This window comes from Ranitomeya variabilis, chromosome 2, assembly GCF_051348905.1.
Source record: "Ranitomeya variabilis isolate aRanVar5 chromosome 2, aRanVar5.hap1, whole genome shotgun sequence".
Lineage (NCBI taxonomy): Eukaryota > Metazoa > Chordata > Amphibia > Anura > Dendrobatidae > Ranitomeya > Ranitomeya variabilis.
Window position 1 is genome coordinate 754,537,202 of NC_135233.1, and position 19,692 is coordinate 754,556,893.

The 19,692-nt window shown below is 49.0% G+C and overlaps 1 protein-coding gene across 1 annotated transcript in view; it reads left to right on the forward strand.

Moving 5' to 3' along the window:
* Positions 1–9,026: 9,026 nt before the first annotated feature.
* PNISR (PNN interacting serine and arginine rich protein) overlaps positions 9,027–19,692 on the forward strand; it is a 28,265-nt gene continuing 17,599 nt past the window's right edge. The window contains exon 1 of the mRNA XM_077289672.1: positions 9,027–9,186. The gene's annotated coding sequence lies outside the window, so the exon portion shown is untranslated. The remainder of the gene's footprint in view (positions 9,187–19,692) is intronic.

Here is a 19,692-nt window from a genome sequence, read left to right on the forward strand (position 1 = left end):
GGTCTCAAAGATCCGTCCTTTTTTGCCACAAAAAAGAATCCCGCACCAAGAGGGGAAGAAGACGGACGAATATGTCCTTTCTCCAGAGACTCCTTGATATATGAACGCATAGCGGTATGTTCAGGTACCGACAGATTAAACAGTCTTCCCTTAGGAAATTTACTGCCTGGGATCAAATCTATAGCACAGTCACAGTCCCTATGAGGAGGCAGTGCACTGGACTCAGACTCACTGAAGACATCCTGATAATCAGACAAATACTCCGGAACTTCCGAAGGCGTAGAAGAAGCAATAGACACAGGCAGGGAATCCCCATGAATACCCCGACAGCCCCAACTTGAGACTGACATAGCCTTCCAGTCCAGGACTGGATTATGGGTCTGTAACCATGGCAGCCCTAAAACAACCAAATCATGCATTTTATGTAAAACCAGGAAACGTATCACCTCGCGGTGTTCAGGAGTCATGCACATGGTAACCTGTGTCCAATACTGCGGTTTATTTGCTGCCAATGGCGTAGCATCAATACCCCTAAGAGGAATAGGATTTTCTAATGGTTCAAGAGTAAAACCACAGTGCTTAGCAAAAGACAGATCCATAAGACTCAGGGCAGCACCTGAATCTACAAACGCCATGACAGGATAAGATGACAGTGAGCAAATCAAAGTTACAGACAGAATAAATTTAGGTTGCAAATTACCAACGGTGACAGGACTAACAACCTTAGCTATACGTTTAGAGCATGCTGAGATAACATATGTAGAATCACCACAGTAGTAGCACAAGCCATTCCGGCGTCTATGAATTTTCCGCTCATTTCTAGTCAGGATTCTATCACATTGCATTAAATCAGGTGTCTGTTCAGACAACACCATGAGGGAATTTGCGGTTTTTCTACCACATTGCACCGAATCAGGTGTCTGTTCAGACAACACCATGAGGGAATTTGCGGTTTTGCGCTCCCGCAACCGCCGGTCAATTTGAATAGCCAGTGCCATAGTATCATTCAGACCTGTGGGAATGGGAAAACCCACCATAACATTCTTAATGGCTTCAGAAAGGCCATTTCTAAAGTTAGCGGCCAGTGCACACTCGTTCCAATGTGTCAGCACGGACCATTTCCGAAATTTTTGGCAATACACTTCAGCCTCGTCCTGCCCCTGAGACATAGCCAGCAAGGCCTTTTCTGCCTGAATCTCAAGATTGGGTTCCTCATAAAGTAAACCGAGCGCCAGAAAAAACGCATTAATATCAGCCAATGCCGGATCTCCTGGCGCCAGCGAAAAAGCCCAATCCTGAGGGTCGCCCCGTAAGAACGAAATAACAATTTTTACTTGCTGAGCAGAGTCTCCAGATGAACAGGGTCTCAGGGACAAAAACAACTTACAATTATTCATGAAATTCCTAAACTTAAACCTGTCTCCGGAAAACAGTTCAGGAATCGGTATTTTAGGTTCTGACCTAGGATTTCTGATAACATAGTCTTGTATGCCCTGCACACGAGTAGCCAGCTGGTCCACACTTGTAATCAAGGTCTGGACATTCATGTCTGCAGCAAGCATAGCCACTCTGAGGTAAAGGGGAAGAAGAAAAAAAAAAAAACTCAGAATCTTCTTTCTTATAATCCCTCTTCTGCAATGCATTAAACATTTAATACGGTCCTGGCAAACTGTTATGACCCCAATGGCGAGGGTCTCAGAGGAACGTGGAAGTCTGCAGAATACAAAAATCCAGCTCATAGGGCAGTGGTAACTGGGTTGACCATATATCTACTCCTAACGCCAACACTAGAAGTAGCCGGGGATCATTCCTACGTTGATTCTAGATGACACGCTCCAGCCGGAGAATCTAGCTACCCCTAGTAGAGGAAAACAAAAGACCTTTCTTGCCTCCAGAGAAGGGGACCCCAAAGCTGGATAGAAGCCCCCCACAAATAATAACGGTGAGGTAAGAGGAAATGACAAACACAGAAATGAACCAGGTTTAGCACAGAGAGGCCCGCTAACTGATAGCAGAATAAAGAAAGGTAACTTATATGGTCAACAAAAACCCTATCAAAATCCACACTGGAAATTCAAGAACCCCCGAACCGTCTAACGGTCCGGGGGGAGAACACCAGCCCCCTAGAGCTTCCAGCAAAGGTCAGGATATAGATATGGAACAAGCTGGACAAAAATACAAAACCAAAACAAATAGCAAAAAGCAAAAGGCAGACTTAGCTGATATAACTGGAACCAGGATCAGTAGACAAGAGCACAGCAGACTAGCTCTGATAACTACGATGCCAGGCATTGAACTGAAGGTCCAGGGAGCTTATATAGCAACACCCCTAACTAACGACCCAGGTGCGGATAAATGGAATGACAGAAAAACCAGAGTCAAAAAACTAGTAACCACTAGAGGGAGCAAAAAGCAAATTCACAACACAGAAGGTTCCCTTTTTGGGGTTCATTTTTTCCCCTTCTGCTGTGGAGATGGATCCAGTCAAGGTCCGAGCTATTCATGATTGGACTCAACCCTCGTCAGTTAAGAGTCTTCAGAAGTTCTTGGGTTTTGCTAACTTCTACCGTCGTTTTATCGCAAATTTCTCTAGCGTTGTTAAACCGCTGACGGATATGACCAAGAAAGGCTCTGATGTAGCTAACTGGGCTCCTGCTGCCGTGGAGGCTTTCCAGGAGTTGAAACGCCGGTTTACTTCGGCGCCTGTTTTGTGCCAGCCTGACGTCTCACTTCCCTTTCAGGTTGAGGTGGATGCTTCGGAGATTGGGGCAGGGGCCGTTTTGTCGCAGAGAGGCCCTGGTTGCTCTACTATGAGACCTTGTGCCTTTTTCTCTAGGAAGTTTTCGCCGGCAGAGCAAAATTATGATGTGGGCAATCGGGAGTTATTGGCCATGAAGTGGGCATTTGAGGAGTGGCGTCATTGGCTCGAGGGTGCTAAGCATCGGGTGGTGGTCTTGACTGATCACAAAAATTTGATGTATCTCGAGTCTGCTAAACGCCTGAATCCTAGACAGGCCCGCTGGTCATTGTTTTTCTCCCGTTTTGACTTTGTGGTCTCGTATTTACCAGGTTCTAAGAATGTGAAGGCCGATGCTCTGTCTAGGAGCTTTGTGCCTGATGCTCCTGGAGTCGCTGAACCTGAGGGTATTCTTAAGGAAGGAGTTATCTTGTCAGCGATTTCTCCAGATCTGCGACGTGTGTTGCAGAGATTTCAGGCTGGTAGGCCTGACTCTTGTCCACCTGACAGATTGTTTGTGCCTGCTAAATGGACCAGCAGAGTCATTTCCAAGGTTCATTCCTCAGTGTTGGCAGGGCACCCGGGAATTTTTGGCACCAGAGATCTGGTGGCCAGGTCCTTTTGGTGGCCTTCCTTGTCAAGGGATGTGCGGTCATTTGTGCAGTCCTGCGGTACTTGTGCTCGAGCTAAGCCTTGCTGTTCTCGTGCCAGCGGGTTGCTCTTGCCCTTGCCTGTCCCGAAGAGACCTTGGACACACATCTCTATGGATTTCATTTCGGATCTCCCGGTGTCTAAAGGCATGTCTGTCATCTGGGTGATATGTTACATAGTTACATAGTTATTAAGGTTGAAGGAAGACTGTAAGTCCATCTAGTTCAACCCATAGCCTAACCTAACATGCCCTAACATGTTGATCCAGGGGAAGGCAAAAAAACCCCATGTGATCGTTTCTCCAAGATGGTCCATCTGGTTCCTTTGCCTAAGCTGCCTTCCTCTGCTGATCTGGTTCCTGTGTTCTTCCAGAACGTGGTTCGTTTGCACGGCATTCCTGAGAATATTGTGTCGGACAGAGGATCCCAGTTTGTTTCCAGGTTCTGGCGATCCTTTTGTGGTAGGATGGGCATTGATTTGTCGTTTTCGTCCGCTTTTCATCCACAGACTAACGGACAAACGGAACGAACTAATCAGACTCTGGAGGCGTATTTGAGGTGTTTTGTCTCTTCTGATCAGGATGATTGGGTGACCTTCTTGCCGTTGGCTGAATTTGCCCTTAATAATCGGGCTAGTTCTGCCACCTTGGTTTCGCCATTTTTCTGCAACTCCGGTTTCCATCCTCATTTTTCCTCGGGACATGTGGAGCCTTCTGACTGTCCTGGAGTGGATTCTGTGGTGGATAGGTTGCAGCGGATCTGGAATCATGTGGTGGATAACTTGAAGTTGTCACAGGAGAAGGCTCAGCGTTTTGCCAATCGCCGCCGCGGTGTGGGTCCCCGACTTCGTGTTGGGGATTTGGTATGGCTGTCTTCTCGATTTGTTCCTATGAAGGTCTCCTCTCCCAAATTTAAGCCTCGATTCATTGGTCCTTACAAGATATTGGAGATCCTTAATCCTGTATCCTTTCGCCTGGATCTTCCGGTGTCGTTTGCCATTCACAACGTATTTCATAGGTCCTTGTTGCGGCGGTACGTTGTGCCTGTGGTTCCTTCTGCTGAGCCTCCTGCTCCGGTGTTGGTTGAGGGCGAGTTGGAGTACGTGGTGGAGAAGATCTTAGATTCTCGTCTCTCCAGGCGGAGGCTTCAGTACCTGGTCAAGTGGAAGGGCTATGGTCAGGAGGATAATTACTGGGTGGTCGCCTCTGATGTGCATGCGGCCGATTTAGTTCGCGCCTTTCACGCCGCTCATCCTGATCGCCCTGGTGGTCTTGGTGAGGGTTCGGTGACCCCTCACTAAGGGGGGGTACTGTTGTAAATTTACCTTTTGGCTCCCTCTAGTGGCTACTAGTGTTTTTACTCTGGGTATGTCTATCATCCCTTGTATGCTCACCTGGGTCGTTAGGTCAGGGGTGTTGCTATATTAGCTCCCTGGACCTTCAGTTCAATGCCTGGCAACGTTGATATCAGAGCTAATCTGTAGTGCTCTTGTCTACTGATCCTGGTTCCTGCTTGATTAAGCTAAGTCTGCTTTCTTGCTTTTTGCTATTGTTTTTGTTTGCATTTTTGTCCAGCTTGTACATAATCTGTATCCTATCCTTGCTGGAAGCTCTAGGGAGGCTGGAGTTCTCCCCCCGGGCCGTTAGACGGTTCGGGGGTTCTTGAATCTCCAGTGTGGATTTTTGTTAGGGTTTTCGTTGACCATATAAGTTATCTTACTACATTCTGCTATTAGTGAGTGGGCCTCTCTTTGCTAAACCTAGTTCATCTCTGTGTTTGTCATTTCCTCTTACCTCACCGTTATTATTTGTGGGGGGCTTGTATCCAACTTTTGGGGTCTATTCTCTGGAGGCAAGAGAGGTCTTTGTTTTTCTCTTCTAGGGGTAGTTAGTCCTCCGGCTGGCGCGAGACATCTAGCGACCAACGTAGGCATGTTCCCCGGCTACTTCTAGTGTTGGCGTTAGGAGTAGATATATGGTCAACCCAGTTACCACTGCCCTATGAGCTGGATTTTTGTACTTCGCAGACTTGCTGATATCTCTGAGACCCTCACCATTGGGGTCATAACACAGGACATCCACCTCCGGGCACAGAACATCCACCTCCGGGCACAGATCTGTCCACATCCGACTCCTACGGGCACAGGACAACCACCTCCGGGCACAGGACTGTCCACCTCCGGGCACAGGACTGTCCACCTCCGAGACTAGTACCATGGACGACTTGCATCTCTGTGTATGCTGCGAGTGCCAGGCTATTCAGCTGCCCTGGGTGCTGGCTCTGCTGGCCTCCATGCACTCTGCAGACCAGCACACACCAGACTGACAGTGACGTGCACCTCACACACCTGGCCTCACGTGGCCAGACGCCAGACACGGCCTGACACACCCATACCCCTTACTGCAGGGCTTTTAAACACACACAAACCTGTGGCCTTCAGCCACCTGGAAAACCCGGATCGGAAATCCATGACTCTCATGCACACCTATGGACTTCATCCGTCTGCATGCACATTCTGGGGAGAACAAACAGCGCCCCCTAGCTGTATCAGAGGCCACAGCCTCACAATATATATATATATATATATATATATATATATATGTCATTGAGACACATATACAGTATATATATATTCTGTATTTATATTTAATTCAGCGCGATATATGTGAAAAGCCGGTAATTCAATTGCCGGCTTTTCATTTCTCCTTCACAAACCCGACAGGATATGAGACATGGTTTACATACAGTAAACCATCTCATATCCCCTTTTTTTTTGCATATTCCACACTACTGTTAGTAGTGTGTATGTGCAAAATTTGGGCGCTGTAGCTGCTCAAATAAAGGGTTAAATGGCGGAAAAAATTGGCTTGGGCTCCCACGCAATTTTCTCCGCCAGAGTGGTAAAGCCAGTGACTGAGGGCAGATATTAATAGCCTAGAGAGGGTCCATGGTTATTGCCTGTTGTGAATTCCGTTCTCGAACTCCCTCCTGTGGTCATGAATGGTACTTTGGCGAGTTCTGTCCGTGGACTCCCTCTGGTGGCTGTGAGTGGAGCTGCTGGTTCTGAGATTCCTTCCCCAGCTGCCCTCGTTTAGGGCTAGGCTGGCTTCTCTATTTAACTCCACTCAGATCGTTACTTCATGCCAGCTGTCAATGTCTTAGTACTGGTTCAGATCTCTCCTGGATCTTTCTGATGACCTGTCTACTCCAGCAGAAGCTAAGTCCCTGCTAGTTATTTTGTTGTTCATTGTTTTCTTGTCCAGCTTGCTATCATGATATTGCCTTGCTAGCTGGAAGCTCTGGGATGCAGAGTGGCACCTCCGCACCGTGAGTCGGTGCGGGGGTCTTTTTGCACACTCTGCGTGGTATTTTGTAGTTTTCTGTGCTGACCGCAAAGATACCTTTTCTATCCTCTGTCTGTTTAGTAAGTCTAGCCTCCTTTGCTAAAACCTGTATCATTCCTGTGTTTGTGACTTCCATCTTAACTCACAGTCAATATTTGTGGGGGGCTGCCTTTTCCTTTGGGGAATTTCTCTGAGGCAAGGTAAGGCTTTATTTCCTATCTTTAGGGGTAGTTAGCTCTTAGGCTGTGAAGAGGCGTCTAGGCAGAGTTAGGTACGCTCCACGGCTATTTCTAGTGTGTGTGATAGGATTAGGGTTTGCGGTCAGCAGAGCTCCCACTTCCCAGAGCTTGTCCTGTTCTACAGTTTAACCATCAGGTCATTCCGGGTGCTCCTAACCACCAGGTCCATAACAATTGCCCCCCCCCCTGGCTAAAACATCTGCCCCCAGCCACCCCAGAAAAGGCACATCTGGAAGATGCGCCTATTCTGGCACTTGGCCACTCTCTTCCCACTCCCGTGTAGCGGTGGGATATGGGGTAATGAAGGGTTAATGTCACCTTGCTATTGTAAGGTGACATTAAGCCAGATTAATAATGGAAAGGCGTCAATTATGAAACCTATCCATTATTAATCCAATTGTATGAAAGGGTTAAAAACACACACATTATTAAAAAGTGTTTTAATGAAATAAACACACAGGTTGTTTTAATATTTTATTGCTCTCTCAATCCACCTGAAGACCCTCGCTCTGAAAAATAATAAACCAACAATATACATACCTTCAGATGATCTGTCACGTCCCACGAAGTAAATCCATCTGAAGGGGTTAAATTATTTTACAGCCAGGAGCTGTGCTAATGCACTCGCTCGTGCCTGTAAACCCCCGGGTACTGAAAGGAAAGCTGGGTGATCTGTACTTACCTTGAGTCGCGGTGATGTGCCATCTGCTGGATGTCCTCATATGAACTCGAGCGTGGGAACTTTTCCAAGGCTCCAGTTCATAAAAACATCCAGCAGAGGGCGTATCACCGCAACTCAAGGTAAGTACAGATCATCCTGCTTTCCTTTCAGTACCCGGGGGTTTACAGGTACGAGCGAGTGCATTAGCAGAGCTCCTGAAGTAAAATGATTTAACCCCTTCAGATGGATTTACTTCGTGGGGCGTGACAGATCATCTGAAGGTATGTATATTGTTGGTTTATTATTTTTCAGAGCGAGGGTCTTCAGGTGGATTGAGAGAGCAATAAAATATTAAAACAACCTGTGTGTTTATTTCATTAAAATACTTTTTAATAATATGTGTTTTTTTAACCCTTTCATACAATTGGATTAATAATGGATAGGTGTCATAATTGACGCCTCTCCATTATTAATCTGGCTTAATGTCACCTTACAATAGCAAGGTGACATTAACCCTTCATTACCCCATATCCCACTGCTACACAGGAGTGGGAAGAGAGTGGCCAAGTGCCAGAATAGGTGCATCTTCCAGATGTGCCTTTTCTGGGGTGGCTGGGGGCAGATGTTTGTAGCCAGGGGGGGCCAATAACCATGGTCCCTCTCCTGGCTATTAATATCTGCCCTCAGTCACTGGCTTTACCACTCTGGCGGAGAAAATTGCGCGGGAGCCCACGCCAATTTTTTCCGCCATTTAACCCTTTATTTTAGCAGCTACAGTGCCCACATTTTGCACATACACACTACTAACATTAGTAGTGTGGAATATGTAAAAAAAAAAAGGGATATGAGATGGTTTACTGTATGTAAACCATGTCTCATATCCTGTCGGGTTTGTGAAGGAGAAATGAAAAGCCGGCAATTGAATTACTGGCTTTTCACTAACACCGCTGCGTATTTCTCGCAAGTCACACTGCTAGTCCGTGTGGAATCCGTATTTTTCTCGCCCCCATAGACTTTCATTGGCGATTTTTTTGCGCAATACGGTGACAAACGCAGCATGCTGCGATTTTCTACGGCCGTACAAGACCGTATATTACGGATGCGTAATATACGGCAGATAGGAGCTGGGCCATAGAGAATCATTGGGCCGTGTGTAATGCGTATTTTACGGAGGTAGTTTATGCGCTCATACGTCCGTAAAACTCGCTAGTGTGAGGCCGGCCTAAGCCCAGATGTAATGGAGCCATGGGTGCAGTGTGCGCACAGCCATGGACAGAACTGACTGGCTGCAGGACTCCACGCCGCACTGAGGAGCTTCCTATGGTGCGGCCAGCAGGGGGCGATGTGACAGCCGTTTCTCTGTGGCGCCGGAGACCGCCTCTCCTCCACCTCTCACTGCTGATCACTTCCGCTCTCCAGTCTCTCGGAGTCGGCGCCATATTGTCTGGCAGTGGCAGGAGAGCTCGGCCGCCATAGACGGATCCGGTGCCGGTAAACACTCGCGCGGGGCCTTGTTAACCTCTGAGTTACCTAAGGAGTTTCGCGTAGTTTGCATGTAAGTGAATGGCGGGCAGGACGCGGCTATCAGCATTCTCGGCGGTGACGAGGCCTAGCACGCAGGCGCGGGAGGCTGGGCTGGTGCAGAGCATCTATGGCCGCCTGGGTGTTCCGCCAGCCGCTCCCCTGTGTGCACGGGGCGAGAGGAGAAATAATGGCCGCAGGCTGCTGTGGGTGATGGGGCCACATGGGCAGCGCTGCCCTGCCGGTGGGCTGCAGTAGGCATCTGCCCCTGGAGTGGGCTCACGGATGCCACGATCAGTATGTAGATCCCTGTGGGAATCTGCATGGGTGATGGATTGGGACTAGTTTCCCATTGTGGGCTATTGGCTGGCAATGGCCTGGATGTGTGAGTGGCTGGCTTCTGGGCATGAGTAAAGCACTACCTGAAAGGGACCCTGTCGCCAGGTCCTGTGCGCCCTTATATGCTGGATCTCAATCCACTCTGCAAGGCACAAAGAGACCTTTCATTATAGTCAGTGTGGTCCGATGGGCGTCTCTGGGCCTGAGCTGACGCCTCCTTTCTTACGATCGCTGTAGCGCTCATGCGCTTGCTTTACCTGTGGGTCATTGGCGCACTTTGGCCTTTTGTGGCACATGTGCACTACAGTGCGGAATGTGGGACACACTGTGGAGGATTTAGGGTATGTTTCCACGTGGCGTATTTGCTGTGGATTGGATGCCTCGTACAACTGCAGCGTCCAACCCGCATCGTTTATGAAATCCCATCTCCACTATGCATTCAATGGTGCAAGCGGCAGACCTGCGTAACCGTCTTTATAGACCGCAGCATGTATTTATCCTGCAGAGACGCTTAGTCTCCACAAGATAAATAACAGTCTGTGTATAGGATGCGGTGATTCCGCACGGTGCAGTGAACACTGGCGGAATCACCGCGCGTGCAAAAGCCGTTAGTGCTTTGGACTGGGCAGGTATCTACTGCGTCCATAGTGCTGCTAATCCGGACCGTGGAAACATAGCCTTAGGACGTGTCATCCACATAAAGCAGGGAAGGAGGACGGCAGTCAGGAGAGAGGGGGTGCTGTATATAGACCAGAGATGCCAATCAGACTGGCCAGTGTATACTGTGGGTATAATAAAATCTTTTTTTGTGTGTATCCTGCAGAACAGATTGGGGACATATATACAACATATTAGAATGTTGTAAAAGAGCGCTTAAAGATGCTGGCTGTACTCTATATGGGGAAAACCTGGTGACAGGATCCCTTTAAAGGGAACCTGTCACATGATTCATGCTCTCCAAATCATATCCGCATGAATCAGTCTGGTTGGACAAGTGCACCTAGGAATATTTTTCTTTAAGATTCCAGAGAGCACAGTTTTAGGAGCCGGCCTTGGACCACAGGGAACACCTGAGTAGTTCGGTGCGGCCCCCTGACCGTCTTCTTCCTGCAGCACTCCCATGTGATTGACAGGTCTGTCAACATCTGTCAGATAGCTGGAGCGAAGATAAGCCAACCGAAGTGTGTGTGTGTGGCACACCAAACTGGACACCTCCCTATAGTCCCCCGCTGGCTTTCTAACTGTTTTCTTGTCACACTGCTTAAGGCCTCTTTCACACTTCCGTCGCTGCGGGTGCGTCGCAATGCAGTGAATCGACGTATCGATGAATGTTGTGAAAGTAGCTGAAAACGTGTGCAATGGAACCAGTGTTATGACGGATGCGTCAAAGGAGTTCCTGCCTGGATTTTCAGGTATAAGATGAGAGACTTTTTCCCGGACTTGAAAATCTTTCCAGGCATGTTCAGAGTGGAAAAATGGGTTACGTCGCTGGATTCCTGTGTTTGACGGTCGGTGACGGATCCTGCGTCCATAGGCTTCCATTATAGCCGACAACGGGCAGCGCAGGACCCGTTGCTGAGCGATTTTTCCGATGTGCAGAAAAAAAACGTTCCTCTGAACGTTTTCGCCGCCCGACGAACCTCTATTTTCCGAAGGATCCGGTGCACGATGGATGAAACGCATGCAATCCGTCACTAAGGCTACTTTCACACTAGCGTCGTGCACTGCACGTCGCAATGCGTCGTTTTGTAGAAAAAAACGCATCCTGCAAAATTGCTTGCAGGATGCATTTTTTTCTCCATAGACTTGCATTAGCGACACATTGCGACGGAATGCCACACGTCGCAACCATCGTGCGGTGGTTGCGTCGTGTTGCGTCGGACCGTCGGCACAAAAAAAGTTACATGTAACTTTTTTTGTGCGTCGTGTCCGCCATTGCGGCCGGAACTCCGCCCCCACCTCCCCGGACATCACAATGGGGCAGCGGACGCTTTGTTAAACTGCATCCGCTGCCACCGTTGTGTTTTCTACTCAGTTTGCGTCGGTACGTCGCATTGCGACGTGCGTCATACGATGCTAGTGTGAAAGCCTAATACAAGTCTATTGGAAAAAACAGGATCCTAGAGAAAAATTTGCAGGATCCTGTTTTTTCAAAACTCGACGGGAGAGAAAAGACGGAAGTGTGGAAGAGGCCTAAGAGAAACGCTACCTGGCTCTAAATTCCAGCCAGGCTCTCATTCATGCTTATGGTTGAGCAGCATGAATTTTCTCACCGGGTCACTTTAAGATATTGATGACCTATCCTAAGGATATGTCCTCAATATTAAATCAGTACGGTGCAGCACCCCCACTGATAAGCCAATATCTGCTCTAACAGCTGACTAAACAGTGAGTGAAGCAGGAACTCCGCATCTCATTCACTTTATAGGTTACTTCACATTAGCTCCTATTCACTTCAATAGGAGCTAATTTCTAATATCTACAAACGCCACCTACATACAGAATGAAACTGGTGTGTTCATTTGAACCCAGCTGCCAACACATCATCTTTACATTAAAATCCCCTAGGAAAACTAGAAAATACAGAAAAAAAAAATTAACCCCTTTTAAAAATAAAGAAAATAAACATGTCCATAAATGTCCGATATTCCAAAATATAAAATGAATATGTATGGTATAAAACCATACATAAAAATCCAAACCGCAGAACTGCATTTTTATTCTATTGCCACAGAATAGGTAGTGATCAGAAGAACGTCATATGTACCCCAACATGGTACCAATAAGTCGGCTCGCCAGGCAAAGAACACACCCTCACATGGCACCAATGGAAACCTTACAGGTCTCAGAAAATGGAACACAAATCATTTCTTTTATTTGACAGATTTTTTTTTACAAGCACGTTTCAAGCTTGGCATCACGGTAATAGTACTGACCTGGAGAATCCTGTTTGCAGGTCACTTTTACTGCCCTACAAATGCTGTAAGAAAGAAAAGCCAGAAAACAATGTCAGAATTGCGTTTCATTACCCATTCGGCCGCACTTAATTTTTATTTTTTTTTTAATAATTTTCCACTCTGTTGTACATAACATGAATGTCATTCAAAACTACAGCTCGGCCCTCAAAAGCAAAACCTCATAAGGCTATGTAAAAGGAAAAATCAAAAAGGTATATGTCTTGGAACAGGGGAAGGATAAAAAAAAAATGAGGGGGAAGAGGTTAAAGAGAACCTGGCGTGTGAAATAGTGCTGTTAATCTGTAAGTAATAATGCTCTGAAGCCGTACAGTCGCCACACTGAAGGCTCAGCTGTCAGGAGAAAATTAACTTTATTCCTTCCGACAGCCTTGGTTTTCAGTCGTAGAGGCTCCGCTTCAGTCACTGCTCAGTGAGCGGCAGCTGACATCGTCCCTGCAGTGACTGACAGCCAGCTCAGCAGTGTATCAGTGCAAAGCCAGCTGTCAGTCAGTCAGTGCAGCACATGATCTTTGGGAGGCAGAATGAAAAAATCAACAGCAGGTGAAGAATTGGCTTTATTTATTTTTTATGCCGTTCCTCGTGCAGTATAAGGGTATGTGCTCACGTTGCGGATTTGACTGCAGATTTGCAGCGGATTGGCCGCTGCGGATTCACCGCAGTTTTCCATCCGGTTTACAGTACAATGTAAACCTATGGAAAACAAAATCCGCAGTGCACATGCTGCGGATAATTCTGCGCGGAAACGCTGTGGTTTATTTTCCGCAGCATGTCAATCCTTTGTGCGGATTCTGCAGCATTTTACACGTGCTCCTCAATAGGAATCTGCAGGTGTTAAAACAGATGAAATCCGCACAAAAACGCTGGAAATCCGCAGGTAATCTGCAGGTAAAACGCAGTGCATTTTACTTGCGGATTATTAAAAAACTGAGCGGAAAAATCTGCACAGAAATTCGCAACGTGGGCACATAGCCTTTTCCTCATAGTTTGTAATCTTGCGAGCAGGGCCCTCATTCCTACTGGTATCTGGTTTGAACTGTGATTTCTGTTATGCTGTAATGTCTATTGTCTGTACAAGTTCCCTCTATAAGTTGTAAAGCGCTGCGGAATATGTTGGCGCTATATAAATAAAAGTTATTATTATTTTTATATTATTTATGATTAGGCAACTTTATTCTTCGGGTCGGTACGATTACAGCGATAGCAGATTTATATCGGGTTTTTGATTGGCAGCTGTCACACACTAAAAGACACCTTTTATTGTGAAAACTAGTTTTTGCATCACAATATTTAGACAGGTATAATTTTTCTGTTTTGGCTCTTTTACACAATAGAAACTATTTTATAGAAAAAATAATTATTTTTTCATCTGTTTATTCTGAGAGCTATAACTTTTTCTATTTTTCTGCTGATGGAGCTGCATGGCGGTTGTTTTTTTGCGGGACAAGATGACATTTTCAGCGGTACCATTTTTATTTACATACGTCTTTTTGATCGCGTTTTATTGCACTTTTTGCTCAGTGGTAGGATAAATCTTTTTTTTTTTTTTTTTGCCCCGTCTATTTTTTATGGTGTTCACTAAAGGTTAACTAGTGGGACAGTTTTATGGAGAGGGTTGTTACGGACATGGCGATACCAAATATGTGTACTTTTATTGCTTTTTTTTTTTTATTTACATAATTTACAATTTGTCACACACAAATCCAGCCAACATGCTGCTATATTGACAGAAAAATAAAAAAAGTTCTGTCTCTTGGAAGAAGGGGAGGAATAAATGGTAAATAGCATGAAGGGGATACAGACTATTTGCAAATGTCCATAGTTGCTTCATTTTAGGACAACGAAAAGCATAGGTAAAGCTGTCCTTTAAGGCTAAGTGCACACGATGCAGAATTGCCGCGGTAATTTCCGCGGCAATTCTGCAACTCCTGCCGCGGGTATATCGCATGCGGAATTGGCATGCTTTTTCCCGCTTAACACTAGTGTTTTGCAAGCATAATTAGCTTGCAGAATGCTAGCGGTTTCCAAGCGATCTGTAGCATCGCTTGGAATACTGATTGACAGGTTGGTAACACTTGTCAAACATAGTGTTTGACAAGTGTGACCAACTTTTTACTATTGATCCTGCCTATGCAGCATCAATAGTAAAAGATAGAATGTTAAAAATAATAAAAAAAATAGTTATACTCACCTTCCGAAGGAAGCCAATCTCCTCATGGCCCCGGAGTCCTCATCAATCTCATGGCCCCGGAGTCTTCCCGCCTCTCAGCGGTGCACGCGCCCGCTTCCGTTCCCAGGGATGCTGTGAGCGAAGGACCTGCGATGACGACGTGCCCGTGAGGTCATCGCAGGTCCTGCACACAAAGCATCTATAGGAACGGAAGCCGGCGCGTGCACCGCTGAGAGGCGGGAAGACTCCGGGGCCATGAGAAGGTGAGTATATCACTATTTTTTTATTTAATTATTTTTTCTTTATCGCCTCTCATTGGGGGACGCAGGAACCATGGGTGTATGCTGCTGCCACTAGGAGGCTGACAATATGCAAATAAAAAAGTTAGCTCCTCTGCAGTGCACACCCCACCGACTGGTATTATACTCTTCAGTTTAGCTTAGTGTCAGTAGGAGGTGGACACGGGTCTTTCATTAGACCCTTATCTACCTTAATGTGCGTCGTTTCTTTTCAGGTTTTTCCGGAGGGATACCGGGTGAACAGTCACACCTGTAGTCCCATAATACGGACTATAAGTATGGCGTGTACTGCCACCCCGTATCCTCAGATCTCTCAGCAGGACCATGATCCTGGCACACAAGCGTGCTCAGAAGTCCAGTCCTGGCTCCGTCCCCCACCCACTTGCCCACCAGAGCCTGTCGGTTGGAGGAGACGAGGACGTCCATCACCAGCTCCCTGGATGTCTCATTCCCCTCAGGTTAGTAACGGCGTGTGATGTTTAGGTGAGTATTTCCCCTCCCATTCCCAGATCTTTCAATCGGGGGTCTTGCTAGTGGCTCACTGAATACCTGGTCGTCGCTTACACCAGTTTGCAGCAGCACGGCCATGATTGCTGTATTGCGCGGCGGCCTTTGCAGGCTGCCGCGTTTCTTCCTTCGACCGTCTCACCGCCATGCAGCAGCTGCCTTCTATTCCGGCGCGGGGCCTTCTACAGGCTACCGCGCCGCTTCCTTCCCCGGCGCCGTGTTTTTCTTCCAGTGAGACTGCCTGACAGGCTGTCATGCCGCTTCTTCCTGCGGCGCACTGCTCACGCCGCGGGTTTCACAGCGCGATTTTTAATGGGGCCGCACTCCCTTCCCCAGCGCGACAGCCCTAACAGGCCGCTGTGCCGCCTCTCCTTGCGGCGCACTGCGCTGGCGCCACGGGTTTTTCACAGCGGCCGCTCTATGCATCATCTCCGGCGTGACATCCTTGGCAGGCTGCCGCGCCGTCTCTTTTCTACCTGCAGCGCACTACTCCGCGGCCTCTAATTTAGGCCCCGGCTTCTGCAGGGGTCTACTTCTGGTACCGCGCTCCTCCACTTTCGCTTTCTTCGGGCGGGCTTTCTCCCGCCCGACAAGCTGTGCCCTGCACTCTCCGCCCACCGTCGCCATCTCAGCTGACTCCGCCCCTACCTTCACGCCGCGGCTTGACTCACAGGGCAGGAGATGCCACACGTGCCCTGCATTTTCGCCAAAGAGCCCCGCAGAGCGCTCTTTTCTGGGGGCACAGCACACCATCTGCGTGGATTGCAGCACCAGAAGCCGCAGGACAGGAGCTCCACTTTTTTCTCCGGAGATCCACCGCAAGCGGGACATCCAGGCCGGCAGCAACCTGGTATCCATTTTCTCGTCTGCCGTGAGTAGCTCTGCACTGCAGACTGACACCCCCCCTCTGCCCCACTGTCCCCTAACCCGCTGGCATTTTCTTCAGGGACCTCTTCAATATGTCTAACTCTAAAGGGTGCCGCTCTCGTCCTCCTACTTCTTCCTCTTCTACCTTAGTCAAGTACTTTGCATGTTCGTCCTGTAACAGCAAACTTCCCTCAGGTCAGTCCTCTCCACTCTGTCAGGCCTGCAGCAACCCGATTGTTCCCACCGCCCAGGATCCCCCGGCCGACCCGCCCGAAAGTGATACCCCCATCCAAGGCTGGGCTTCCTCTCTGTCACAATCGGTGGCCGACCTAACACGGGTGTCTCAAACCCTGGTGTCCTTGCGGGACCGATTACCTCTGCAGACCCCCGCAGTAGCCAGCGGGTCGCAGGAGCCTCCGCCTGAGCCTTCCTTGATTAGCCGCAAAAGATCCAGACAGGAACGTCGGTCTGAGTCCTCTTCTCGCTCCATCTCGCCACTCGGTCCTCCTCTGCGGTCGGCGTCCTCCCGATCCTCCTCTCCTGAGTCAGGCGAGGCGTTCTCTGATGCGCTTTCGGAGGATGTTTCGGAGCTGGATTCGAACCAAATCTCTACCATGAGGGATATGGTTCAGAATCTCATTGGAGCGATAAATCTAACCTGTGGCATCAAGGAGTCCTCTACGGAACCCGCAGATCAGGCGGTTTCGTTTGGACGGGCTAAACCACCTTTCAAGTTTTTCGCTTCTCACCCGGAATTCGAGGAGATTATGACCAGAGAAAGAGAGAACCCGACCAGACGCTTTCAGAGAGGAAAGCGACTTGGCGTTTTATATCCCTTTTCTCCGGAGCTCACCGCTAATTGGACTGCTTCTCCTTCGGTGGACCCTCCAGTTTCCAGACTGTCCACCAACACGGTCCTCCCACTGTCCGGCGGAGCATCTCTGAAGGATTCTAATGATAGTCATAGAATCTTTCGCGAAGTCAGCCTTTGAAGCGGCCTCAGCTAGTCTTTGCCCGGCCTTTGCTTCCACTTGGGTTTCAAAATCCATATCCAAATGGACCAAACAGCTACCTCAGGGCATTCTGGACGGGGTTCCATCCGGACAGCTGGCGGAACTTGCCAACCAGATTTCTCACGCGGGTGAATATCTGGTCTCCGCCTCCCTGGACGCCGCGTCTTGTGCGGCTCAGGCGTCGAGCAACGCGGTTGCCATCCGCCGGACCGTTTGGCTTAAGGCCTGGCAGGCGGATTTGTCTTCTAAAAGGTCCCTTACCAGCCTGCCTTTTCAGGGGTCTCGTCTCTTTGGTTCTAAGCTGGACCAAATCATTAAGGACGCTACAGGGGGCACAAGTTCCCTTCTTCCCCAGGCCAAGCCTCGTCGCCCTCCTCCTAGACGTCAATTTCGGCCTTTTCGTCGCTTCGCGGCATCAAATTCCTTTTCCCAGCAGCAACAGAGGCCACAGGCACGTCAAGAGAAGAAGACGGTATCCTTTAGGCCCACTCCTTCCTGGCATCCTCGCTACTCCCAGGGTAGATCCTCCAGGTCCAGCACTGGGAGAACCTCCTCGGCATGACTCGGCAAGAACCCAGCCCACCCCCAAGGCTGGGCGGCCGTCTCCTCTTCTTCAGGGATGTCTGGATCTCCTCAGTAGAGGACGCATGGGTCAGGGAAGTTGTATCCTCGGGATACAAGATAGAGTTTGTTTCACGGCCCCGGGATCGTTTTTTCGAATCCCGTCCTCCAAGAGAATCCCGCTCTAGTTCCGGGTTTTTTCGCAGCCATCACTTCTCTCCTCAAAGCCGGGGTAATTGTTCCCGTCCCAGAAAAAGAACGGTTCACAGGTTTCTATTCAAACCTTTTTGTGGTACCGAAAAAAGACGGCAGGGTGCGTCCCATTCTGGATCTCAAATTGCTGAACAAGAGAGTTCGTCTGAAGCACTTCAGGATGGAATCCCTTCGTTCAGTAATTGCTTCCATGGAGGCTCAGGAATTTCTGTGCTCCATAGATTTTCAGGATGCCTACCTCCATGTTCCGATATTCCCGGGACATCACCGATACCTGCACTTTGCAGTGCTTCAGGAACATTTTCAGTTCGTCGCCCTGCCGTTCGGTCTTGCAACCGCCCCAATAGTTTTCACGAAGATCATGGTAGTGCTGATGGCCATCTTGAGGGTCAGAGGCCTGGTTCTGTTTCCATACCTCGACGACATCCTCATCAAGGCTTCGTCCTTTTCTCAGGACCACGAAAGCCTGTCCATCGTTCTCGACACCCTAGCCCGTTTCGGGTGGCTGGTCAACCGGAAGAAGTCCTGCCTTATTCCTTCTCAGCGCATCATCTTTCTGGGCATCCTTTTCGACACTCGTCAGACCAAGGTCTTTCTTCCCGAAGACGAGATCCATTCTTCTTCGGGACATACGCGTGCTCCAGGGCCCTCGGTCTCCCTCCTTCCGATCGGCAATGAAGGTTTTGGGGAGGATGGTAGCAACATTGGAAGCGATTCCCTTCGCCCAATTTCACTCGCGACCTCTTCAGCAAGCCATCCTGTCTCAGTGGAACAGGTCTGTCTTCTCCCTGGACCGCCCAATCCGACTCTCTCCCCGGGTCAAACGGTCTCTCAACTGGTGGCTCAAGTCATCTCTCGTCTCCCAGGGCAAGTCCTTCCTTCCAGTTCACTGGCAAGTGGTGACGACGGATGCCAGCCTGCTCGGCTGGGGTGCGGTGTTTCGCCACCTGACTGTACAGGGCCGCTGGTCGGCGCAGGAGTCAACCTTGCCGATCAATGTCCTCGAGATCCCGGCCATTTTTCTGTCCCTTCGTCACTGGGAAGGGATTCTCAGGGGCCTTCCAATCCGCATCCAGACGGACAATGCCACGGCGGGGGCATATGTCAACCATCAAGGGGGGACTTGGAGCTCCTTGGCCTTGGCCGAGGTATCCAAGATCCTCCTCTGGGCAGAGGCAACGGTTCCGGTGATATCCGCGGTGCATATCCCCGGCGTGGACAATTGGGCCGCCGACTTCCTCAGCCGCGAGGGTCTCGCGGCAAGGGAATGGTCCTTGCATCCGGAGGTCTTCCATCAGATTTGTCTTCGTTGGGAGACTCCGGACGTGGTCCTCACGGCGTCTCGAATGAACAGGAAGGTTCCACAGTTCATCTACAGGTCTCGCGATCCTCTTGCAGTGGGCGTCGATGCTCTGGCCATTCCTTGGCCACAGTTCGTGCTGCCCTACCTGTTCCCACCCCTTCCATTACTTCCCAAACTGTTGAAAAAGATTAAAGCGGAAGGGGTGCCGGTCATTCTGATTGGCCCAGGAGAGCTTGGTTCGCGGAGCTCGTCAATCTTCTCGTGGACGCTCCCTGGCGACTTCCAGACAGGCC